This window comes from Caloenas nicobarica, chromosome 4, assembly GCF_036013445.1.
Source record: "Caloenas nicobarica isolate bCalNic1 chromosome 4, bCalNic1.hap1, whole genome shotgun sequence".
NCBI classification, from domain to species: Eukaryota; Metazoa; Chordata; class Aves; order Columbiformes; family Columbidae; genus Caloenas; species Caloenas nicobarica.
This window is the reverse complement of record NC_088248.1, coordinates 30,274,648-30,301,463: the sequence shown is the minus strand read 5'-3', so window position 1 is coordinate 30,301,463 and position 26,816 is coordinate 30,274,648.

Sequence of the window (26,816 nt, the reverse complement as noted above, 5' to 3'; positions counted from 1 at the left end):
AGGCGTTTCTTGATATCGCCCTTATCGCTGCAGTTCCCAAATGGCTTCCAGCGGTGCACATCTGTATGTGCTCTTTCATCTGCTCCTCAGGGAAAGAAGGATGGGGGCTGAGTGTTTTGGTTGGGAAGGTTTATATAATCGTGTGCATGTGTATGGAAGCAATGTATATGCATGTGCTATACTAGGAAAGGGAAGGCAGTGAAAAATTCCCCTCACAGCCTGAGCTGAAGGTTCGTCCACCCAGAGCAGCTGCCTCCTCTGCAAGCAAAGTTGACTGAACTGCCAAATTCTTATCCCTCCGTCGCACCATGGGTATCCTGGGTGGTACTTGTGACTGTAAGGACCTTTGCAGGACTGGCAGAGTACGTGATCTTTTCATTGTCTGCAGGCTGAAAAAGGTTAAAAACCACAAGGTGACTTGTGTGCGTATAAAACCCCAAATTAATTAATCCCGCAGTCCTGTGGACCCTTCTTCCGGGTTGTCTTCTGGCTCCGATCGCCCTGTGATGCTCTGAATGTCTTGGATAGGCATCAGCTGAAGAAGAAACATTTTGTTTTTACTGGTTCCCAGCACTGTTGCAACGAGGAGACATGCGTGCAGAAGTGGCAAACACAAAATCCTCAGCAGGGATGTGGGAATAGTTCTCTCCCCCGCACAGCCCATGCAGGAAAGGGAACTGAGAGTCTGGTTTCATGTCTTCTTCCACTGTGTTTTTTCTCTCATTTTACGTCAGTTAATAGCGTGCTTGAGCTGGCTTCACTGAGATGTTCCTTAAAGTGGAATATTTGAGTGTGCAGTCATTCTCCCCTCGTCTCGCCCCTCTTCAATAATAGTATCCTGGTTCATATTCATTTGGCATGCTAATTGTTAGAGTAAGAAATAAGAGGCTTGGCAAGATGCAGAATTAAAGTGATTGCCCTTTTGTCTGCAGAAACAATGGAAGCTAATAATTATTACTGTTATATTTTTGTTGTTAGAACTCTCTCCCGCTCTCGGTTTCTGAGACCTCTGTTTTTCCTTTGACAAAAAGCAGTCTGATTTGCTGGGGACAGGCAATACTTCAGAATCCATCACTCACAGCCTTCCCAGCCTCCTATATATTAACAAGCAGATGTGTCATCCAGCAGACTGCTCAATAATAGATCTTTTTAAGAACTGCTTTTCCTCAGTGGAGTTCAGGTACTCCAAAACTAGAATTTAAGCACTGCTTTCATTTTATATAGAGATATCAGGAGATACTCAGCTTAATGTAGAGTTGTATATTTGCATTTGCAGAACATTTTGTCTTCCTTTATTCTCTTTGCAGACGCAAGGTTTGGAATGCCAAATAGCTAGTCAAGATGTACAGTGTGCATGGAGAAAATAATGTTAATGTCTGACTGTCTGAGGCTTTTTTTTTTCTCCAAATCTTCTTCCTTACATTGCTTTCGAAGGAGCCTAAGGAACTCAGAAACACATCAAACCTAACGTTTCTTTTTGCTTTCTTACCATTCCTACAAATTTGAAACCAAATTTGACAGTGCCATCCAACATGTCTCATGCCTGCTGTTCAACATATAGAGAAATTACAGCAGCCTTCTAAGAAGACATAATTTTAAAAAGCCTTAACGAAATTAAGCTTCTTAAAAGAAACTTTGCTTTGCTGTCTTCCAAAACCTTTGTCAAGTGGTTTCTCCTCTCCACGCTGGCCAGAACCCTGTGGATTTTGATGAAAGCCAGAAACCTGCCTGGTTTTTATTAATTTGGGCTCCTCCTACCTTCTGCTGAAAAGAAGCAGGGCTCTGACTGGCAGGAGTGACCCAGCCGGAAGAGGATGAGGATATCAAAATATGTTGGTGGGGGGAGGCCTGAGAATGCCAACCGGCTCCCACCCCAAACCCTTCCCCTGGATCCTCTGTGATTTTATGGGAAATAAGGTTTTCTAGGACTCTTCCAAAATTTCTATGTAGCGATAGCAAGGTGCGAGTTGAAGTAAGGCACGCTGACAACCACCAAGGTGCTGCAGTGCAAACAGAAGAGCATGTGGTTGTTATTATCCAAATATTATCCTGTTCCTGTAACATCTGGGAGCCTGAGATGTGGAGCGGGACCAGATGTGCTGTGTGCTGGATGACTGCGGAGTAGAAAGGGGCACCCGACCCAGAATCCTCCATTGTAAGGGAGTGTTGTTGGTTTTTCTTCTTTAGTTTGTGGTTTGTATGTTGGTTTTTTGGTTGTTTTTGGTATGTTTGTTTTTGGTTTTGTTGTTGTTTTGTTTGTTTGTTTTTATTTTTTTGTTTTATTAGATTTATTTTAGGGATGGCAGGGGGACAGTGGCCCACATCAGTCAGCAGCCACAGCGTGCCAGAAAGAAACAACTATTTAAAACCCAGTGTATAAAAGCACTAAGTAGAGCTTGCAGCGTTGATTTTAGTGGCATTTACAAGGCCGAGGTGGGTTTTTTATATACCCTAGTTGGCATATCTGTGTCTGTGGGACTTCAGCTGTGTGGTCTGTCTTCTGCACTGCAGCAAGGGAGAGATTTAGGGGAGGATTTCAGCAACGTGTGGCTCTTCTCTGCATGCCAGTGGAAGAGAAAGTATGTTGGTTTGGTTTTCAAATACAGATATTCAGGGGGAAAAGTTGCTGTTAGTGGCAGAGTAGAGCGAGAGATGACGTTGGAGTTGGAGATAAGCCATGAAAAAAAAAATGTTTCGGCTAAAAGCACTGATGTGTGAAGTAGAGGTAACCACGAAAGAAAAACATGGAAGTGGGATGTGGTCAAAGCAACAAGGTGTGGAAAGGATCTTCACGGCAGTGTTTTGAAAGAAAACAAGTGCCTTGAGATGATTTTCCGTAAGGCCACGGGAGAGGATGCTGCAGTAACCAAGACGTGAGTCCCCGGAGAGGAAGGGCTCAAACTTTTTTACAGAGCTGCAAGCTCTGTAAATTAAAAAATAAAAAAAAGCTGAGAGTGACTTCTTGGGCACAGCGGGGAAAATCTGTGCATGTACAACGTGGCTTTAATATTCAAGGTGTACCCTGGATTTCGGTGAGATGGAATAGCTGCTGGGACCATGTGTAAAGCAAGAGCACAGCAAGGAGGTGTCCCTGGGGAATGGAGCGGGGAAAACAAAATTGGAGTCAGGGGAGAGAAGAAGAGGATAGGGGACAAAATGCCCCCCAGGCTGCTTCTTGCATTATGGTTAATGTTTTTGTAATAAATCGTTCCTGAAGGCAGAAGGGAGGGCTGCACAGCGCAGGAACAGCATTGGGTTGTGCTGCAGGGAGTCTTGTTTTCTGACTTGTGTTAGGGTGCTAAAGCTGATTTTAGTGTGAGATCTCCTGTGCAGCATGTTGTAGTCCCTGTTTTGTTTAATTCTGTTGGTTTTGGTTTTGAGGGAAACATTACCTTTTTTTTTTCCTTGCTTTTACTAATTAGTCACCCATCCACTTCCAAGCTGTGTTTAACAGCTGAATTCTACCTGCTTTTCCCTAGGCAGTGGGTTGATAGGCGTCTCTTCCTCCGTCCAGCTGCCAGTGTTCACAAATCATGAAAAAAATCAATTTATCTTTCTACCCTTCTTTCAAATGTGATTGAAAGCGACTGGTGGGTTCAGAAGTACAGGGTGGGGAGGGAAGGCAAATAAAAGAAGCCAAAAAAAGGGTGGTTGCATTGCTTCCTTATGAAACGTGAAAAAAAAAAAGTTACATTCAAAATCTGTGGCAGCTGGAGAAAGATTGCTTTTTGTTTTAAACAAACTTAACTGTGGCTATGTAGTGGGCTGGTGTTTGATTTTTGGGGGGGGCAGGAGAGGATCTTTATTTCTTTTTCCCTCCATTTAATTTAGATATGGTGTAATGTCAATAATTTATGTTCTTAGATGGTCACGATGTCTGTTATTTGGTGGGTTTTAAAGGCTCAGAAGTGTTGCCTGCCTTGTGCAGCTTGAAGGAAGAAGCTTGTTCACCGTTGCAAGGGAGGCGTGTGAAGCACCTGGCTTGGGGAGACTTCTTAAAAAATTCCTAATTGAATCTAAAAATTAAGTCACTATGTAAATGTTTGTACTTCTAGGCCGCTCTGAGAAGCTTGATTAGGAGGAATACAGGAGCAGGAATTAATTTTACTTCTGTGTTAGGAGGGGCGGATGGGTCCGTCCTGAGGAAAGGCTGCGAAGGGAGGGAGAGAAGGGCTTGTTCCTCCGTCACCAGCTCTGTTCGTGAGATGCCATTTCACAGGGATTTGCTTCCTTTTTGGTTTTATTTTGCAGGGGGATGTCTTCAAATATATGGCACAAGATTACACTTTTATTGGCTGCCATGAATAGCTCATAAGGGTGGGATGATGTGGAGGCATGCAGCCAATCCTGCATTATAGGGAAGCATCAGGAGCCTCTATCTCCACCAGTAACGACCAGTTAATGACCACTGAGATAAGCTAAGGAGAAGTCAGGGCTAGTTAGAGCTTTAACTCATCATTTCCTGACCACCCACAGACAAAGAGTCCATTATTTCCATATTTTTTGCCTTAATGAGTATTTCAGATGAGTACAGGACTTCCTTCATGGCCTGGAGGGGGCTGCCTGATCATTTTGCATCCAGGCTGCAAGATACAATTATAAAATCATGTATCCTGTATCTGGAAGAAAATCCCAGATCTCAGTGGTGTCTGGGAGAAGTTTGTTCAGTGGCCGCTCAGCTGAGACAGGATGGTAGGATTTCCAAGAGGACCTGGTACCAGCTTTGGTGTTGACGTTCTTTGGCACCATGGCAGATCAGTGAAATTTTGGGTGTGTTTCTGCTTATGCCAAGTTTGCTGTTCAAAATGAGGCACGAATCGTGCTGTTTTCAGTCCCACAGAAAAGAGTTCACCACCAAAAAACCCCATAGATTTTGCTGGGCCAACTCAGCAAGAGAATCAAATACAGAAGAAGGTGTCTGTTGAACATCAGATTTTCAAACCAATAGTGAAAGGGGGTATTCTAATTTATTTTAATATTAAGTAAATCTGAGAAGTGGGAACTTCAGGTGATATTTTCGCTCCACTTAAAGCTGTATGTACATTATCAGTTTATGCCCCTAGGACATACATTGCACTCTGTATGTTGAGTTTTTTGGGTTTCACTGGGCACTTGGTCTTGTCTCAGAGCTGGATGTTTAATGACTGGCACTAGTAAAAGCTATTGACCAGTCAGGATGTCAGAGAAGAAGGCTTGGAAGGAGAAAAGGAGGCAGGAAAATCTCAAAAGAATGAAGACAACCAGGTTGGACTGGGCAGGCCATTAGCAACAAAGGGACAAAGGTGGAGAAATCCAGATATGATGCTACTACACTAGCTGCTTTGTTATGTAATAAAAAATGCCCCACCCAGCAGTTGTGGATGGGACCTTCAGCAGAAAAAAACCCAATCTGGGGGAAAGCTGCGATACCTGAGAAGGCTCTTACAGCTGACACCCAGGTATGGTGCTAAAGGGGATCTGCTGTTCCAGCTCCGTCAGCAGTGATGGTCACTGCTCCTGGGAGCCATGAGTGCTCCCAGACACAATGTGGCCTTTGTTCGAAAAGTCAAACTCCTGGTTTTATTGCTTCCTCCTGCACATTCTTATACAATGAGACAGTGTGATTCCTCCACATTTTATAATATGGGCTTCCTTTGCCTGAGTTGGTTTTGTTTTTTGTTTTAATTAAGGAGCTCTTCTGTGTGGCTGCTAAGCAGAATGGTAGGAAAGGATAGGTGAATGCCTTTTTGTATTGCCCAGGCATCAAATACGAATGCTTTGTAATAACAGAAAGGAACAGATGGGGAGCCCTTGTAAATACATTTAGAAGAGGCTGTGGAGGTGATACAGAAGCAGGTTTATTTTTGTGGCTTTGGGAGGGAAGGACAACTATGTGTTTCCCATGCATGCCCCAGGCTGCTGCTCCCATCCCTACCTCCAGGGAGCCTCACCAGCTCTCTGTGCACCTCTAAAACCCAGGCAGCCACAGTCCGCTGATAAGGAAAGGCAAGGCCAGGGGCCAAAAGTTGTTTTACTTCAGAGATGCAGGACAGGAGGGGCTGCCCAGGTGTGGTGAGTTTGGGCCCCCAGCCTGGCCTCCTTACGTGGCAGGAGCCCTTATGGGGCCTAGCTGAGCTTGGGGAGAAGGCATTTAGCTCTTCTACTAGGAGGCTGGGTGCTGGAGGGACATGTTCTGCTTAGCAGTAGCTTTTTGGAGTGCTCCTGCCAGAGGTTGGTGAGAAGCGAGATGTGATGGTGGCACGCAAGGCTATGGTTTTGTGATTGCTACGTTAATCAGCAAAAAGAGAAATGTGCTTTTTCAGGGCTGCTTTTGTGAGGTTTTTCAGGCTTTGTCCCTCAAAAGGGGTTTGAGTGAAACAAACCTGCTGTTTGCACTGTGGCCTGGGTCTGTGTCCATTGGCTGCATTTCTCTTGCAGAGGTGCTCTCTGCTACTCTGCTGTTGCTGCCTCTCCTTTTTGTCTAAAACACAGCTAATGTTTGGGTATACAACCCAAATCTAGGCTGCGCCCAAACTCAAAATGCTCTTAAATGAGAATTAAAATCCCTTAAAATAAGTGTGCCTGTGTGATGGTTGTACTGTTGCTCAGCCAGAGGTGGGAAGGAGAAATGGGGAGCTGAAGACTCTATTGTTTACTGCCTCATATTATTGCTGTTAGAAAGGGTTTATTGTGTTTTGGTTACTCAGGGAAAAGCAGAGGCAGGACTCAAATGGGCTGCAGGTAGTTTTGCAGCTCCAAAGCCCTGCCTTCATTATTATGCAGTGCAAGTGGCTGTTGGCACAAGGACAAATTCAACTGTAAATTATGCGTGATTTACATGAGAAGCTCATTAATTCTGTAACACCGGATTTAGATGGTTTCGTTTGTAAAGGGTGTCATTTTAAATACTACTCCAACGTATTTTCCTTTATCTGCTGACTCAGTATGTGTGCCCAAAGATGATAAACAATGAAGTGTGTATGTGTTTATAAATACAGGCATGCAGACACATGTTAAAAAGTGGTATCAATTAGAAGATACACTTTGTGTTTAGCAACAGTGCCTGCAATACACAAATTGGCTGCTTATTTAATAATCTTGACTGCTTCAATGTTTGCACATCCTAGACCTTGCAGGTTTTGTAATGTGCTGACCAATGCAGAGGTATCGCTGCCTTTTCGTTTTGTTTTTTTGGTATTGAACCTGGATCCTAATGCTTATTTTCAGTCACTTGGGTGCTTGTTTTAAGGGTTTCCCCTTCGCAGGCAAACCTTTGCTCTGGCTTCAGGAGTAGCAAGACTCTGTCCTGCACTAGCAGTCCAGTTTGCTTGCTAGCAAAGCAGTAAGCAGGCAGTGTTTTTGGTGTGTGTTTTTTTTTCTTTTTCCTTATATATTCTTTGTTTTTCCTGATTCTAAGAGAATACCTAGGGGAAAAAATAATCCCTCTGTGGAATTATTTTTTTTTTTAGTTGGAGACTCTGTCCCTTGCTCCAGGGTAGATGCAGCTGGTAGGCACAGAAGAAGTAGCAGCTGTTGTAGCTCATACGTTGAGATAATGTAGCCCATACTTTCATTTAATGGTGCTTTTGCATTAAGCAGCATGACCCTTCTGCATTAGCCGAATGAATTATATGCTTATTTTCAGCTTGTACTTATTGTTTTAATCCAGCATCTGGAGCTGCGTGTTCTCTGATATAGGGCTGATACTGAAATTTGGGTGATGTTGTGTTTTATCATACGTTCATGTGCTGTTCGGGTTTAAGTTGCAGCTTATAATTATTTTAAATGGGCAGTTGCTCTTTAGAAAAATCTTAAGGTTGATGCAACCAATAAATGTGGGACAAGCTGCCAGACTCACCTTTGAAGTCTCTGGCCTAAGGAAACTGTTCCTAGACATCTCATTACTTTCCTTCTCTTATTAGAAACAAATGTGGGCTTCCTACATGTAGATTAAATATGGCTTGAATTAAGAAAGCTGAGGTAGACGGCAGCAAAAGAGGAGAAATTATGCTGTGCTGTGCTGCGGTTTTGTTTATCAGGACATAAGTCTGAATTTATTATTTTTTATGACTTATAAGTTAGCACAAGGAAAGAAAAAGGAATGTGTGGTGGGTTTTTTTGTTTGTTTTTTTGAGTTTTTTTTACAACTATCAATCTACCATCTTTTGCAGCGTTCCATGCGCTTTAAAACAATTTTGCCCCAGGGAAAAGAAAATGTTGTACATCTTAAGTAACCCGACCATCAATGGTCGTTGTTCTTCTGCATGTAGCAGGGTTTTCCTTGCTTTGGGTGAATTTTTTTTTCCATTGCCTGGAGAAAGTGGTTTGGACTTGCAAGGCATGGAGAAATGGAGGAGGAGGGAAATCCTGTAGCTCTCTGCTTGTGAGCAACACACACCAGACCTTCCCTGACCTGTTTTCTTTGGCCCTTAGGCCGAAGTCTTATGCCTTGACCTCTCTGCACAATCTACAAGGAGTGGATAAACATGTTTTTGAAAATAAGAATACTGACAACGTTGGGGGTTTTTTTGTTTGCTTGTTTGTTTGTTTGTTTGTGGGTTTTTGTTTGTTTGTTTTTATTTTTTGTTTGTTTTTGTTTTTCAGCAAAACTTCTTGCATAGAAGCTCCTTATCCAATTTATTAGAGGGAAATTTCTGGGGAGGAAAAAAAAAACCAAGAAAATCATGTCGTTTTTATTTTGTCTTCATAACTTTCTTCTCACAAAAGAACGTTTTGTCGAATGTAACAAGAATTGCCAAGGTGGTGATTGTGCCTTTTTTCCCTGCTCCATCTTGACCTGGGGTTGTATTTGGAAGGAGGTGGGATGAGATGCACGTGGTTATGGAGACAACCACTCTAACTACCATTACAACAGCTGAGCTTGGCAGGAGGGGACACTCTTTAGGTGGTGCCACCCTACACACCCTATGTATTAATATAAGCCACTGACTAAACCTTGTACTGACTCCATCATTATCCTGTAGCATCGAAGGAAGTTTTTCTATAGCACTTGGTTTTTGAAGACACAGCACTCCTGCAGGCATAGTTTGGGTCCTTCTTATACTGTTGGTTTAGCTTGGCTAAACTTTAGGTCTGGAATTGCATTTTGAAATTATTTCATTTTTTTTCTTGGGGAATATACGTGGGTTGGTTTTGTTTGAACTGTCCCAAAGTGTTGTACCCTTAGAGGGCAATTGCAGTGTCAACCAGCTGGTCCCTTGTATGCTGAAGGGCAGGTCTGTGTCTGGTGCAAATCTGTGCACCTATCTTGGAACAAAATTATAGGAGCAGTGCCATCTAAAAATCTCATCCCAGGTGTTTCTGTCACTTTTCAAGCATCATATTTTAACACAATTTTGTTTTCCAGTGTAGAGAAGCCCTCCAGGTGTATTCCCCTTTCCTTTCCTCAAACCCATTGTGCAATATACTGTTTTTGATGGAATATTTTAATTATTTCTACATGTTTATGAAAGCTGTATCTATAGTTAAAAATGAAAACAGACTAGCTAGTGTTCATTTCTTTGTGAGGGTGAAGGTGAGAGCCCCTTTGGTTTTGGTTTTAAACACTGTTCCCATCCTGAAGAATGTACAGCTCTGGGTAGAGGAGATGGTAAAAAGGTGGGAGAAAAGAATAATTGTCCTTATTTGACAAGGACTCTGAGGCAGAAGGGGAAACCAAAGATCTGTAGTTTTGTAAACTTACAAGTCTGCAAACGAATCCCATTTGGAGAAACATAGTGAAACATAGCAGAGTGAAATTTCTTCTTGCTTATCGAAGGGAAAGCTCCAAGGAGGTTTTTTAGATTGTGTTCCTGGTATATAAGAGGCCAGGCCAAGTATTTGCCAAAAATAAAATATGATGCTCTGCCAGCAAACTACTCTCTGTCTGTGTATATATGTACATATATATCTCTTTCTCTCTCTCTGAAAATAAAGTCTTAGCACATTTCTGCACACTTTTCCACATAAGGAAGTTTGGCTTTGGTGTTTGCACGGTGCTATATGTTCAGTAAACATGTATGTAGGTCATTTTGGTCCCAACCAAGGCACTGAAGAAAATCAGCAGTTAATGTTATGCAAAGTGGAATGAGGCGAGCGTGTCACCTGTAATATGACAAGGTATTAACTTCTTAAGTCAGACAAATGAGCTGGACAGGCTGGAGTTTTAATCTGACAATTGACTGTTGTGCCAAATAGATTTCAGCTAAGTGAGGCGAATGTTTATAATTTTGGAGCAGCTTAAATTTTAGATGTTAAGCAAATTGGCATCTCGGTGTAGGCTCTGAAACAGGGAAGCGACTCAGTGTGAGTTTGTGTGTGATTTATTTAAAAAGAGAACGGCTTAGAGACTCCAAATTCCTGCTTGGGGTTGAGCTGATGCTCGGTGTTGGTGTGATGTAGGTTGTGTTGCTCCATCGGCGACTTCATGGGGAAGCAAAAGCTGAAACTCCGAGATGCTCAGATGAAACTAAAGGCGATGAGCCTGTCTCTCTTTGTGGTGCTTTGCTGCTGGCATTGCTGTAATGACATCAGTCGCTTAATGAGTGACACTGCTGTAATAAAGATCTGGAGACTAATGATGTTTGTCCTTGCAATACCAGTTCTTGTACAGTCTTTGGCTGCTGCTAAAACCTCCCTGTTAGGCTCTGCCTGCCCTTTCCATGGTTGAACAAGCGTCAGCTGACTTTGCTGCTTGGGGTTACAATTTATTTTGCTGTCCAAGCGGAAGCCAAACCCAGGTCCACTAGTTTTTCAAGGTTGGAAGAAATCTAGTTTATAACTGTAGGCAGGAGCTCTAAGGTATGATATTAATGCACAAAACCAGTGATTTAAGCAAACAGATAATTGCTCTTAAAAGGTCAGGGAAGAGTTAATGCAGCATGTGATAGATGTCCCACCAGTGATGCTACCTATGGTTCTCTGTGGCTTACTGTGTTCCTCGCCCCATCTTTGAACAGTAGCTGCTGTTGTACCACCTTTTTACTGGGCCCTCTCCTGCATTTCGTGTCTGCTGGTCTGCCCACGCAGGGTGGATTAATGCTTAATTACCGAGTTAATGGGTATCTCGAAGATCATTTCTCTTTGGGGATTTCCCAGTGAATTATGAGCAACTTGTGTTATGACTTCAATGGCACCGGATTTCAAAGAAAGAGAGAACCGAAAACGATTGTGGAGGAAACATACTAGTTCTTAAACCCCTACAAATGGTGTTTCATTCCTTTCTTGCCCCCCATGCTTTTAATTCTTTTAAGGATCCCTAAATAGGAGCTTTTTAAATCAAAGCAGTAAGGTGCAGAAGCGTGGTGCAGAGTTATGAGCCAGATGTTGCTGTTGGGAGCTCAGGTGTGTCGTTCCCTAACACCCGCTTGTCTTTCCTCATGGTGGTTCCCCAAAGACGAGCTGGGGGCTGGACAGAAGCCGAGATCAATCCCCAGCCTCTGGCATCTGTTTGCTGAGGGCTGGAGCCACGTGTTGAGTTGAAGTTGTGCAAATTGAGAAACTGAGACAGAGTGATGCTGGGAGCACACCTGGATCTTGGGAACTTATTGCTCAAGTGACCAGAAACTGGGCTGCTGTCCTTGTGCCAAACCAAAGTCAAAAGCCATGTGGGTTTTGGATTTTTTTTTTTTTTTTTAAGAAAGTGTTAAAGAGTTAGCTGGGTTGGGTGATTGATAACTTGTTGCTCTTGCCTCACTCTTTGTGGTCTCACCTTTGACTTGTTCCCGTTTTAATTGGGATCTGCGCGTTGGTGCCATTCCATGTCCATAGCTTGGTACAGAGAGAAATTAAGAAGCGAAGGAAAAATTATGTTGAACTTTCTTGATTTCTGATCTGGTTTAGAGCATAGAAAGAAAAGCTTTCCGTGTAGAGTGGAGGAGGAGGAGACTAGATGTGGAAGGTAGCCATGCTTTTATATGCATGAGAAACAAGATTTTAACTTTCTTTGCAAAGAAAGAGAGAGGATGGTGGACCAGGCTTGATCCTGGTACATCTGGCCCCAGTGAAGCACTTGCTGGTGATTAGGTCCATCTTGAAATTGGCCTTTTAAGCAAACACATAATTACTAGGGTTTCATACCTACTTTGAATGGCTACCATATGATGTCCTTATACATTGTTTTTCTTGCAGCTCATTTTTCCTTGTTTTATGACTGAGCAGGATTTACACACTCAGTTTTTGTTGATGGTGTCTTACCTGATAGTTTTTGGTATAGAAATGTTAAGGCTGCTTATGGGGCTTGTGAAGATAGAAGAATTATGCTTAAGCCCAGCATTAGTCATGCTAAGCTGTTTGCAGACTAATCTGGTACTAAATCTTGACTTCTTTTGTGAACTAGAGGCCGCCAATTTGGGCTCTTCTGCTTGTGCACTTTGCAATCCAGCTGATGAACCAGTCAAAAATTACGATGTTGCAGGGCTTCCCTCCTCCAGGTCTCCTGCTTTCTTCTCTAAACATGGGCAGGGAGACTAGAAAAACATAGCTGAGCAATAGGAAAATGCAGATCAGCTTCATCCTGGTGCTGGAGCAAGTATCTTTCTACAGGGGAAAACTGAAAAATGTAGAATATGCTACTAAAGTTTGCCTTGGAGATCCTGCATGTCTTTGCAGGAGGTGATAGTGCTCTCCTAGTATACCTGACAGAGGTAGTTGTGAAGAGTTATGTTGCACTTGGATTTCTTTTGATACTGAAACTGCATTAAAAAGGTAATAAATTTTACCAGGCCTGTTTTCTTCTTTAAAGGAGGTTTTATCCGTCTCTTGAGCTTAAGTCTTCTTCAGAGGGAGGGTTGTTTGTACGGAGGGTCATTGGCTTCCTCATCTGCGGAGTCCAGGTGCTGTCACAGTCCTAAAGGGAATTGCTAAATTGTTTTTTCATAGTTATATTATTTTCTCATGAATGTGGTTCTCAGTCTCAATTACCTGGAGCTGAAAACCACTGATGGGGCAAATGATGAGCAAACATTCAGAGCATCTCCTGGTTGATAATGTGGTGAAAGAAGTGGATAGGAGTATTCACTGCTTTTTACCCCTTAGCTATTTTCATGAACCTAACAAAAGGTTGCTTTGATTTTTTTTTTTTCTTTTACCTTTGCTGCTTGTTACTCTTAAGGAGCCATATCAACTACTGAGAATTTGAGTCACAGACCTCAGTTGTGAATTTGCTGCCTTCCCCCTCTCACCCCCTTTTGCTATCTGCAGTCAGCTTACAGATATCCAGCAGAACATGGTACTTCTGGTTATTAAGATCAGGTATTTTTTTAGGTTTTGGCTATTCAGATCAGTTAAAGACATCTCTGCAGCAAGTAAACCAGTCTGATTTATGACCATCTTGGGATATACTTCCCCCCCCCTCCCCCTTTAGTTTTTCTGCAGTGACACGAGATGGAAGAAAAGATCTCTCCAATTTTAAGAGTTAATTATGACAAACATGTGTTTGCATTGGCCATGCACAAGGACAGATGCGACATGGAACTTGGTGGGAAGTGCTTCTGATTACTGGAAGGTGGATGATGCTCGCTCAGCTTCAGAAGAGAGCTCCCCCGATAGATAATGAGCTAGAGGAGAGTATTAGGACTGCCAGCCTATCTGCCTACAAGCCCTCTGGGTAGAGCGGTAAATCACTGGGAAGCACTAGAAAAGGTTATCAAACCAGGTGGTTTTTGTGGTGTATATGGTGTTTGTATATGTGTATATCACACTTTTTTTCTATTTATTTTTATACAAAGCAACATGAGTGACTACCCCCATCAGCAGCCTTGAGTAACTCTTGTCTAGCCAACAGCCAAAAAAAACCCAATTCCCAATTTCCTTGCTGGTTTGAGCCACTGAAAATATGTCAGTCTCCTTTATTTTTCTACCCTGAGGATACATATGTGGAGGAACGGGTATTGCTGTGTGCATGCATGAGGTTGTATGTATGTAGTTGTTGTACAGGTTGATAAAAGTCCCGGAGGGCCTGGAAGGGGATACCTGTGAGTATGCTACTTTAAAATAAAAATAAACAGAAAACCTTTGGTAGCAGAACTTAATGGAGTCAAGGAAAATATTGGATTCTGGGTGCTATTTCTAAGTCTTTTTTATCAGAACGCAAGTGGCATAATCAATATGTAACTCTTTGGCTGTTAACTCTTCAGATTTAGCTGAAATCACATTAAATTGAATAGATTTTATTCCTGGCTCAGGCAGAGAGGGTTATATTTAACTGAACTCTCTGGAAGTCAACTATTTGGGAGCTGCCAGCACTTTGCAAAATGATGATGCCTGTAGCTGTTACCAGACAAATCATGATATCATTTCTTTGTCATTACTGATGCGGGTCCTGCTTCATGATGAACTAAGCACCAGAAGTTCTGGTGATGTGTGTCTTCTTTGCTTTTCCCAGTTCTCCCATGGATTTATGTGCCTGTCTGGCCTCAGGCAAGCCTTGTTATGCCCTTGCTATCCCAGGGTATCTTTACAAGAAAGGATCTCCCAAGCCTTGATTTGAAAATTGCAAAATTTGGGAAGGTCAGGGTCTGGACTGAATTTGCAGCTGTAGGAAGCACCTGTAGTCATGAGTGATAGCTGCAGGAGTGGTTGTATTTGCCACCCCTGCAATATTTTTTTTTTTTTCTTCCCCAAAACCCACCATGCAAACAAGTTCCAAACCAAAACCCCTCTTGTGTTCTGGAGATGCTGTCATGCCAGGCCTCCTAGGTAGCATCTGTTCACACTTCCCACGTATTGTGAAAATTATCCACCTCAAGTATTTAGTCTTCCCAGAAGTCATGCTTTCCTCTCTTCTCCAAGCAAGAAAGCTGGAATCCTCCTTACAAAGCCCACCTGTAGCTTGGCAGACTACCAGCTTAAGGTTGTTTGGGTTGGGTTTGGGTGTTAAGTTTTTTGTGGTGGTTGTTTTGTGGTGTGGTGTGTGGTGTTTTTTTTTTTTTTTTTTTTTTTGATAATGCTCCAATTTTAAATTTTGCATAAAAGTTGTAAATGTTTCTGGAGTTACGAATGATCTCATTTCCCTCTTTCCCCCGTTCCCCAGGAACATTCCTAATACGTTACTCAGTCTATTTCTCTTCCGAATGGGGAGAATTTTAGCCATAAATAAAGCAACACTTGAAACCATAAATAATGTTTAGATAGCTTGTGCTGAGGGTTTCCCAAAGGGAAGAATCTATTTTGTCGTGGCAGTGTATCGTGGGGACGTCTGATGTCGCGTGGAAGCCAATGATGTCACTTCAGAACATGCTGTTACATGCACAGAGTGTCCAAGTCCCTGCAAGCCAGGTTGTGTTTTGGTGTTGTTTTGTTTTTGATGTTTTTGTTGTGTTTGTTTTTTGGGGTTGTTTGTTTGTTTTTTGTTTTGGTTTTTTTTCCCCCAAGGACTCCTGAAAAATTGACTGTTGGGCCAGCGAAGTAAATCACATTGATTAGAGAAGGGGGAGGGGCGGGATGAAAGCCAGCAAATACTCACTGGTGCTAAGAAATTCCACGCTAAAGGCTGAAACTGCAGCTTTGTCTCAGGTCGTGGTGGAACAAAAATGGCAGGAACATATATCAATGACAGATTGCCAACCTTAGCGTTTAATTCCTGGCATTTTGTGGGTTTATAGGATTTACTGACAAAAAGATGAGGGGAAAGGGTTGGGTGGGATATAATTTCCTGCAGTGGCATTCTTGAAGGGAAAAATCCTCAGCCTATCTTTTATTTGAATGTATTGGAAACAGCAGTAACAATTGTAGTTTTTCGTTAGATTAAATACATTTGAGATACAACAATTTTTCTTCTTTAAAAAGTGTCCAAACATTGGAGAGATATACATAATTGAATGCTTTCCTTATTTGAACTTCATTAGGAGACAGTCTGTTTTTAATTCATTTGACATCTCTGAGCTGTGTAGACTCGGGGTCTCTTAAAATGTGCATGTCTACAGAGATGTGAACAACCCCAGTCTGCCTGTTCTGCAAAGATGTATAATAAATGTAATATTTTGAAAGCTTCTGAGAAGCGTGACAGTGAGGATATTAAAAATGAAGCCCTATATTTCACCCAGGTGATTTTTTTTTTTTTAAGATGCTAACTAGCCACTGTATATAAAAATGCTGTGTCCTTCCTCACTTTGCCTTTTTCTTATCTCTATTCCAACACCTGTTGAAATATCCTTCATCCGAAAGTTTTGTTGTGGACCCTCAACAGGGAATGGTTTTAAGTGGTGCAATTAGAAATCCTGCTGAATTTAATCGGGATAATTCTTAATACAACCTGGAGGAAACTATTAAAGCCTTTGTGGGAAAACCCTGAAACAATATTAAAAAAAAAAAAAATTAAAAAGCTTTTTTCCCCCTCTAATTCCTGGAGGAAGGAAGGGATGAAGAGAGGGCTCTTGTTCCCTTTGGGATTATGACCTTTTTGTCTCTTAACTGAGGAAGTAGCTTGGGAAAAGGAGAGCCTTGCTCTGGTGGAGGGTTTGAAGCATTTGCAAGGAAGGTTCTTTGGTATGTAAAAGGTCTCTTGATATTCACAAAGGCGTCAGGTCTGCTTAAGCGTTCATCAGTCCACTGCTGTTTTAATCACTGAGCACGAGTAGGTGGAAGCTGCTTTTAGAAGTTGAGTACCAGAGTATGCAAAGTGCTGGGTTGCAGATTTTTTTTTTTTCCCCTTTTTGCAGCAGCATCTAAGGAAAAGGCAAAAGCCTTGTCTCTTGGCTGTGTATCATCTTAATATGTACTTTGGTGAGTTTGTGAGGTCCCTTGGCATTAGCGAAGGAATATATGAACTTAATAGCTTTTCTTCCTTTTTTTTTTTCCTCTGCTGATGTTGCAATTTTTGCAGACTGTAAACCCTGTGCTAGTAATGGTGGGCTCCTCCTAACCCGTGCAAGTCTGAGACTACAGAATGCCTCTGGGTCCGAGTTTGTCGATACACCTTGTAAACTCCACAGGCGACGCCTCCGGTGGAAATTAAAATAGTCTGCAAGTCCTTTGTTTCGGGTTTTATTGAGCCAACAAACTGCTGTAGCAAAATGATATGTTCTATAATCTCCATGAGTTAGTTGTTCATTTCAGGGCTCATGAAATTTAAAAGCTAGGCTGGCCAGTCGGCAGTGCTTGTAAAGCCTGAGTCTGTCTTCTCAGGTCAAGCAACTTGAAAATCTCTGACAGAGTGTGGATGTCCATTATAATCTTCATGGATCTGCTACGAGAGGGTTTGGGGAGTTTGCAAAATCCTCTGAAAACCCAGAAGCTCATGTAGCCACACATGGCATGCCTCTTTTTTTTTTTTTTTTTTTTTTAAATTCTCTTAGGGTCTTAATGTGCTGAAATCCGTCCTTGTCAGGCTCAGGAGGGCTACAAAGCCCATGGCGAAGGCAAGTGGTGTTTGTCATCCTGCTCTGAGGCTTGATGGCTTTATGTCCATGTGCGACTTCCATCTTCTCTGCTCCGTCTCATTTGGTTTCCTCAGCAAAGACTGATTTATTCTCATCAGACTTCCCTCCTGCAGATTTGAGGGGCTTCAGTCTGGCAAAATGGATCTCCATCCTTGAAGATGTCCCTGCTCATGGTAGGGGGTTGGACTAGATGAGCTTTAAAGGTCCCTTCCAACCCAAACTATTCTATGATTCTATGACAAGAAGTTGAAAGGTCTGTCCTTTTTTTGAATGTGGAGGTAGTAGAGTTTGAGGTATGATTACATCCCTGAATGGCATAAATATCCCAAAATAAATTCTTGTGATACTTTCCAAATAGCGCTTGTATTAAAGTCCGTAAATGTCCTGAAATCCCTTGCTGAGCACTTGTGCTTTCCCCGAAGTGGGTGCTACCCAGGGCAGGGAAATTGAAGCATTTCCAAACTTGATTCTTGTTTGGGATATAATGGTTGCTGTGTTCATTCCGAATAAACATCTGCCTGGGTGAAATCTCTTGCCTGAGGCTTTCATTAGAATTAGCCAGTGAATGCCCTGTTTTGGCCATCGAGGACTGAGTCCAGACCCTCGTGGTGGGATTCTTTTCCTAAAAGAGACTCGCTGACTTCTCTGGCTTGTGTGTGTGCATGGACATGTATGTGCATGCGCACCTCTTAAATTGTAAATGATTGTAAATTGTTACCAGCTTTTAAACTTAAAGGAGAGGGCCAAGAAAACTGAAAGAGGAGAGGAAAAACCCCCTCCTTTTTCAAGTATCGCAGGATCTCTTAAGAAAACAAACAAAAAAAACCAAAAAAACCCCCCACATGCTTGCAGGGCTCATTTGGCATTAACGAAGCATTGACAAATATTTTTGCAGCTGAGTTAGCACTGATGGAGCCGTTAGTTTTGGAAGGACCTGCATGCAGAGCCAAGTGTTGTTTAATTTTGGGTTCCTGGATTGCTGGAGCCTGGGAGAGCATGCAGAGGGCTCTGGCTAAATGGTTGTCTGGTCCTAACACTCTGGGCCAGGCAACGTTTGAAGATAATAGCATGCCTAGACCTCTGGTCTAGCCTAGGATGGCTGTTTGAATGAATCAATAATGAATGGTTGAAAGTAGCTTTTTGTTTCCCTTGATGCTATTGTGGCTGAAGTGTGTGGTGCTCTCCATTAAATGAAAGGCTGAGAACATGCCCAAGAGTGAGAGAGAAGTCCAGGAAAGCAGGTAATTTTTATTTTCCACTGTTGAGAACTGAAGGATAAACCCTGCCCATCCTGCTGTCACCAGCAAGGATTTTGCAGCGGCAGAACTGGTGTGTTAAAGGTCCTGGTCAGCTTGTCATGATCCAGGTCACAGCTTGGTGGCCTTGAAGCCCAGTGCACTCAGGTGTGTGTTATGGGGATGGAGGTGGAAGATTGAAGTTAAGGGTGTAATAATTCCTTCTGAACACTCTTCAGCTGCTTAGTGTGCAACCAGTAATTCGTCCGTGATGGAAGTGTCCATATTGGGCTCAAGTTGCACCAGGGGAGGTTTAGTTTGGATCTTGGGAACAATTTCTTTCTGAAAATGGTTGTTGGGCATTGGAACAGGCTGCCCAAGGCAGTGGCAGAGTCACCATCCCTGGAGGGGTTAAATAGACATGGAGATGAGGGTCTTAGGGACATGGGTTAGAGCCAGGGTTGGGTTAATGGTTGGACTCTGATCCTCTTACTGCCTGCCTTTATTTTAGGTTTTGTTCCCTTTAAACTCTTTTTGAAGAGGACTGCACAGATAGTGTTTCATGGAGTAGATGTTTGGAATTTTTTTCAACAGACATTTATTTTGAGGGAATAATGTAAATGTATGCAAGTAGGATGCTATTGTGCGAGAGACATGATATATTTATATAAAGTATTAGAATGTGGAGGGCTTGATTTATGACATTGCATAATTAATGGCAATAACTCATAAATTACAATATTAAGCTTTCCGGGTGTTTGAGATCCCTGCTTCTCTGTGTCAGCCGGTAGATAGGAGGATGGCAGCTTTTTTTTTTTTTTTTTTAAATATATATATATCTGCTCCTTGTAGACTTTCATACATAATGACGCAGAATCAACGTCAATTCAATGAGGCAAAAGGAAACATTTTTAATTTGCAGGTTTGGAAAACGTGAGGAATAGGGGAATTTCTTTCCCTATCAGTCTGTTCCTACCTCCTTCCTCTTTAGGACACGCATGAGGTGAGGAGGTAGCTGGAATGGCCAGTACAATGTTGATAATGTGTAAATTATTGCCACTGGAAGTAGAAAAGTAGTAGTATAGCAGGGATAGTTGAAGACCACTGGTGATTGGTAAGCCTTTGAACATTACAGTAATGTGTGCTATCTAAATAGATGGTTTGCCTTTGCGAATTATTCCAAGGATGAATCGGTGACATACAATCAGGCAGTGTCAGAAAAGAAAGCATCCACCCTTGAATGGCAAAGCATAATTGTTATAGACACAATTGATAGTGGCAAGTATTGGACTCACACTAATGGTTGCTCAAACTGATTGTCTTTTTTTGTCAGATCTCAGATTTGGTCCAACAGCAGCAAACAACTTCTATCAAAGTGTTAGTTTCTTTATTTCTTTCTCTTCCTTTTTTTTTTTTCTCTCGTCCCCTTCCTGTTCTTTTTTTAGCCATTTGACAATAATTTACTACCTTGCTCAGCTTTTTAGTCAGTTGTCTTCCACTCCGGAAAGCCAGGTTTCTTAAGTGCTCCTATGATGCCAAGTTAATTGCCCGAAAATAAGTGCTTGAGGATGGATCAAGTATTGTCTCATCAGAGTTCAGTGTCCCTGCCAGAGCATGGGAAGGGGGAAGGGAGGCAACACCAAGAAGGTTTGAGGAAAAGAGACGGGGCACAACTGTCCTGCAAATGGCCCTGGCTATGGCGAGGGATGTGACCAAATCCCTGCTGCACCCGTAGGTCACGCTGTGAAAGTGTTATCTGCACATGGGTGGGATTAATGTCCCCTCCCCAAAATGAGGGAGAAGACTGTGTTTTCTGTGGCCCTGGCCGTGTTTCTTTACTAAGGCAAAAGTTAAAGCATCTGCTTACCTTTGCAGGTAAAACTTCTGTTACTGGTGCTCTGTTTTCTCTACCTCTCTAGAGAGCAAGGTGAGGGGAGTCAGTGCTCTTGTCTTTGTGGTGAGGATGATTTCTAGATAAATGAGCAGTCTCGGAGGTATTCCTAAAATGCAAAAACACACACAAGAGTGATCGTACAAGTTAGAAGTGGGGAGCAACAGAGGAAAAGTCACAGCTGGTGCCTGTGAGTCCACCTCACTGCTGGTGTGTAATGCAGTCAGACCCAGCACAAGAGTGGATATACCACAGCGAATCTTGCACTTTTTCCTTCTTTTATTGCCATGGCTAATACACAAAATAAAATGACCAAGATGCATAGCCAAGTGCTGTGATGACACCACGCTTGTTTGAGGTGGTGTGTGTTGTTTGTTGTTTTTTTTAAGATAAAGCACCCAGCCTTTTCCTTTAGGCTTGCAGGGGACTTAGAAGGAGCTGTGGGGTGAGGAGTGAAGCCGAATACCTGACCAACATCAATAACAGCCTCTTCGTGCAGTGCCTAAAAGGCAAGTGGGGTCTTTCTGATTCCCTCACGCCCACTGCCCCGTGCCTCTATGTTGGGCAGGTGCCTGCAGCATCTTGCAAGAGCACAAAGATGTTTGTGGTACCCATCTGTCCAGCCCTGCTTTTCAGCTTGAGTTGTGCTTCCCAGATATGGAAAGAAGAAGGGGGCTCCCATCCCCTCCAAACTTGCCAGCACCACTAGGGGCTTGGTTTATCCTCCTTTATCAAACAGAGCTGGGGCTGCTCCCTGGGATTTAACAAATCCTTTACTATTTCAGATCCCCAGGGTATTGGTAGTGCTCTTGATCCCTCCTGCTCCATTCTCCCTCTGATTGCTTATGCTCGGCTGCCTTGGACTCTGTCCCGGGGGATTTCTAGCCTTTTCTTCTCTTTCTGGGAGCCATCAGGCAGATTTGCCCTAATGGTGCATGTATTTGTGCCAGCCCCCTTGCTTGACCTTGGTGAGTTTTAACACCTTTTCAGCTCATCTTTAATCTGGGAGTGCCTCCCTGCTCCAGAGAAGGAACAGGCTTTTATCCCAGGTTGTGCGTCGTCAGCAGGTTTGTTAACTAAGCTTTATATGTAAAACCTTTAATAAATGTGATGTCAGCGCTTTAGAGAACCGGCCTGACTTTCACATCCCATTGGCAGGGCCTGCAGTCAGAAATACTGTTCTTGCGCTAGCAAATTTGATACAGGTGTTTGAATATATGCATTAGTCACTTTGGAGAGCATGCATATTATTTTAAAACCTTTTCTACCTTTCAGCCCTCATCTCAAGATCAGAAACACTGCAGCCCTTTACTTGATTAGCCAGCACTGAAAGTAAATAATGATAGTTGAAAAGCACTCTGTAAATATTAAATATTGCTTTAATAAGTGCTCTCATCTACATTTGTGCCTTTTGTCAGATGTGCAACCCTCGATTAACGCATCAGCCTTTCTTTACCATTCATCTGTGAATGTTACCCTACTTGTCGCTTGTGTTTTTGATGGACCTGTCACCGCTGGGTCTGCGCAGCTCTTCCATATCTCATTCCAAACAGGTTGGGGCTGGCAATAACCAGGAAGGAGTGTAATGAGCCAGAGAGAGCCCAGCATGCCTGGTGCATGTATGCGGCAGCATCCTAGGTTATAAATCCACATGTATACCTTTGTTGGTGTTCCCGCAATAGTGTCAGTTCAATAACATCCCTTCAGGACAGCAAGATGGATTTTTACATTCATAATGAATGAGATAATTTGATTATTGTTGCTAGCAGCAAAGAGGTCTAGAGGCACTCTGGTTCTCAGCCCCACGAGAAGCAGAAATGATGAAAGAAATGCTGCATTCCTCAGCGTGTATTTGATCCATCAATCACCCCGACAAAGTGTGTGCTCCCGAACCATTAAAGTGTGACATCTTCTCTTCAGACTTTTGAGATTACTGACTTTAAAGCAGCAAGTCAATTAGGAAGCCAAACGTAGGCTGGGAGGAGAGGGAGAGAAGAAAAAACACTGTTAAATACTAACCTGACGTGCTTCAGTTTGTTTGATAGGCTAACAGACTGCTAATATTTAATTTAAAAAACCTGGATGCTGTCCAAAGCAAACTTATGAATAGCATAAGTCATATTAAAGCAAACTTTCATTAAGCACCAGCTTTCTCATAATTAGTTTCAGCAGAAGGATACAGTTTCAGAGAAGCTATGGCATTTCTTTATTTCAGTAACAGAGCTTTCTGCTAAAGGTTATTTCCAGAGGGTTACTCATCGTGTGGTACGATGAAATAAATGGGGGACTGATAAATCTGCAAGAAAACCTAGACCAGGAGTCTAGCTCCTGTTCTCTTCCCAACAGTCTCTTGGGACATGAGCATCGCAGTAATATTTAACCTCTATGGGGACTTGGGAAGTGAAGGGTGTTGGTCTCAGATCTCTGTTGGAGGTCCAGGGCCAGCCGCACTGAAAGGCATGAAGCTTTGTTATTATAGATCTTGACCTGGTGCGGTATTTATACTTCTGCTCTTCCTTTCATAAGCTGCAGTAAGTTAATTGCTGATGAGGGGAGGAACATATACAGAAATATCCAAAGGGAGTTAGAAGCCTAAATTCTCTTGCTCAACTTGACTTCTATTCCTTAAATAGAAACACATATCCAAAAACACAAATTGTATCTAAAATAAGAGAGAGACACAATGATATATAATTAGTGACTTTTTAAATAACGTTATTATTTTAAAGTTTGCACACTTTCCCAGTACTTCCAGCATTTGACATCAGCAATGATGAGGAGCAAGGGAGGTTTTATTACTCTTTGTGTATTTATTTTCAGTGTCTGTGCCTTAGAAGCCATAGCGTGCATGTGTGACAAGTGTTTGTATTTCCTGGGTGAGAGGAATGAGTTGTGGGAGATAAAGGTCATTGGGTGGCATCAAGAAGTGTTGGAGGTGGCCCGAGTCCTGCAGCTGCTCCTCCAGGGTACAGGAGTTCATGTTCTTGACAGCTTCTCCTCCATGGTCTTGAGATTGGCTCTTAATTGGCAAGCTCATTAGCAGACTTGCTAACGGGAGGGAGACTGAGCCAAATTTGTATTCTGTCAGCACTTGCTGTGAGGAGTCAGTAATCAAATAGCTTTTTTTATGGTGTCTCCTTTGGTGCCTACTTCTGGTGGCTTGAGTTTGTAGGCCTGCTATAAACCCCAATAAATCTAACAGCCATTAATAACTGATTGACCAAAGGGATTTATGTAATCATGGGATTACAGATGCTAATTCCTTTCTCCAGGCATGTTTCTGCGTTTTTATCGATCAGAGAACTGGCTGTAAAAACTGATTTAAACTAATGGCAGGGTGGGTTTAGTGCCATTTGGATGCCAAAAGGCTGCTTAGGTTGAGCAGTGCTTGGGCTGGTTTCATAAATACTTGTAGCGGGAGGTGGGAAATGGTTGTGTGTCCTGAGGACAGCTTCTCTGAGAGTTGTAGCCAGTTCACCTAGTAGTTGCCTCGGAGAAGGAGGCTGTACCAGGCTGGAGTAAGTCTATCTCCTTGCAGTCTTTGCATCTGAGAGAGATGTGCTCTGCTGTGTAGATTCTTATTTTTTATTTGAATGTCGATGTTCAGTATGCTGTTCTATCTCATAAGGCATTACGAGTCTGGAGAAAAGGAGGCTGAGGGGAGACCTCACCCTCTACAACTATGTGAAAGGAGGTTGGAGCATGGAGGGTGTTGCTACCTGCTGACTTGGAACTCCAGGTAAAGTGATGAGGCCCAGGCTGATGAAAATGTACACTGGCTCATCAATGCTTTAAGCTGTGGGAAAGCACCTCTAATGAACCATCTTTTTTCCATCTTAAAGTAAACTAAATAAAGCTAAAAAAAAGTTGAATAGAAGGTGTCAGATGGCAGTGGTCGATGGTTGGGGTTTGTCACGTGAAATGTGTTCCCGATTCCCATGGCGGAGGACACCGGTGGTGCCACATGTGTGATGCCTTTGACCGTGCCAAGCTACATCTGAAAAGGTGTCAAACCCCAGTTCTGCACAGCGCTGAGCTCCTATCAGCTCTGTCAGGCAAAATCCTCTGTGAAAGTAGCTGCCGGTAGAAAGACGGACAATACATAGACATCAGACATGAAATGCTTTTTATCTGTGTTTCTGAACTGGATGTTTTTCCCCAAGTTTGTGGGGTTTTTTTGGTTGTTTTTTATTTTTTTTTTTGAAAAGCAGCCGTGACAGCCATATAGTTACTGTGGATATGAAGAAAACCCAAATAAAAAGCAGAAGGGAGCTTGCTGGGTTGCTACCCTCGCTCTCTTGTGTTGCGGTGCACAAGCAGAGCTTTTTGCAGAAGCTTTGGATGCCATTTTCTGCTGCACCCTTCCATCTGACAGCAGGAATGATTTCCCAGGGCAGCAGAAGGCTTTGCCATCTGGCTGCAGGAATGATAGTCCTGTCTTGCTATTTTGGTAGGCTCCAAGAAGTCAGGCCTTCTGAAGAGCTGAGGGTTTCTGGACAAACTATTAATATTTCCATTTCTCTTCCCACCTTGCTCCTAGTCATGTCCTGTTGGCACAGCCGAGGAGGAGCTGCCCTTCCCCAAAAGGAATCTCATTTTGTTTCCTCAACAGCTCCATGTCTTACAGTGCTGCTGGGGCTTAGCTGGGATAAAAAAGAACATCCCAACTTTGTATGTCTCTTAATTATCGTCTTCTTTTTTAATTTAGCAGCAGCTCAGAATTGAGCATTATGACTTAAATGTTGTATCTGGGCTCTCTTTCAGGGGATAGCATGAATGAGCAGCAGACGCTGGATTAATGCCTTGGCCTAATCTCCTTTTATTTGCAAATATCCAGTTCCTTGCAGATGGCTCTGAACAACAAGAAGCATACACTGCCTGCCTCTGGGGAAAATTAGGTTGTTTGTAGCCACTGCTGTCTGCATTATAATCCCCAGTGACAATTTCTTCTTTTGTCACCAGAGCGAGGGTTCGGTGGCACTTTGAAGGCACAGCACGGCAAGGTGGCATTGGAAGGAGCACTGTTTCAGGCTCTAAAGTAGGGCAGTGGAAGGAGAAAGAAAAGGACCTTGTCTCTTTAGAGAACAAGAGGCTGTGGTTTTTCTTCTTGTCATCCTTTCACTAGCCAGGAGAAGCAGCTTGTGTGATAAATAATACCATGTGAGTGTCTCTCCTTGTAGCACGAGATGCCCTCCTGTGGCAGTGGGCTCAAGCCAGGTTGTTGCTTCTCTGTCTCGATGGCTGTCTCCAAGCTTCACTGTGCTCATTTGTGACTTTATCCTGAACTTGTCAGTGCCTGACATGAGAGATCAAATTTGATGTGATGAATTAAGGGCAGTGCTGGGCAATAACTACTCCTGCAAAAGGTGGGGGGTGAAAGCTGCTTATTGGGAGATAATTAATCGTGAAAATCAAATGATCAGATTAATCTTTGTGGCCTGGCTGTGTCTCAAAGACTGCCAACAGAAAAATACAAAGTAAAGAATAGGTGTTGCAGCAGAAGAGATGTGCCTGAAATACCACATGTGAGCAGAGGTACTGGGTGCTAGCATTAAAATTTGTCACTGCTGGCTATGCAGCAAGATTTTCCTGTAGATGTCAACGCCATGTAGTTAGCCCCAAGCAAAATGCTTTTTTGACTTACTATGTAAGAAGGCAGGAAATTGCAGAAGATAATTAGTTACCAAAGATATATCGCCAGGGTACCTGAGCCAGCTTTCTAGATGCTGCCTGGGTAATCTAGGAGCCAGCCTGTTTTTGGTTTTGGGGTGTGTGTGGTTTGTGGTGGTTTTGTGTGGTGTGTGGATTGTTTTTTGTTTGTTGTTTCAGTTCTGTGGGAGCCGGTCCCAGGATCAGCACAGCTCTGGGACCAGCCCAGCTCTGGGACCAGCCCATGGAGTTGAACCCAGAGCAGAAAACTGCAGTGGCTGCAGATGATTTGGGAGGAGATCTGATGTCTTCAGAGTTAGTTAAGTCCCTCAGACCTTCAGTTTGTGACTGCATGCCTGTTGGGGCTGGTAGCTCAATGACAAACGATTGAAGATTACACTTCTCCATCACTTGAGCACCTTTAGAGTTAAGAAAACTGTTCCTGTAGCAGCTTAAATCATATTGGAAGTCTGTGAAGCACAGACGTGCTAGTACTGCAAATTGTAATTATAATTGTAGCATGAGACCTACTTCTGATCAAGTCTGTCATGGCAGCAAGAGCAGTGAAGCTGGGGCAGGACAAGGCTCTCTTGTCACTCTGGCACTTGAATCAGGTCGATTAAACATACTGCAGGTATGTCGACGTGCTGGTTGCACCTTTGACAGAAATATGAATGTGCCTTG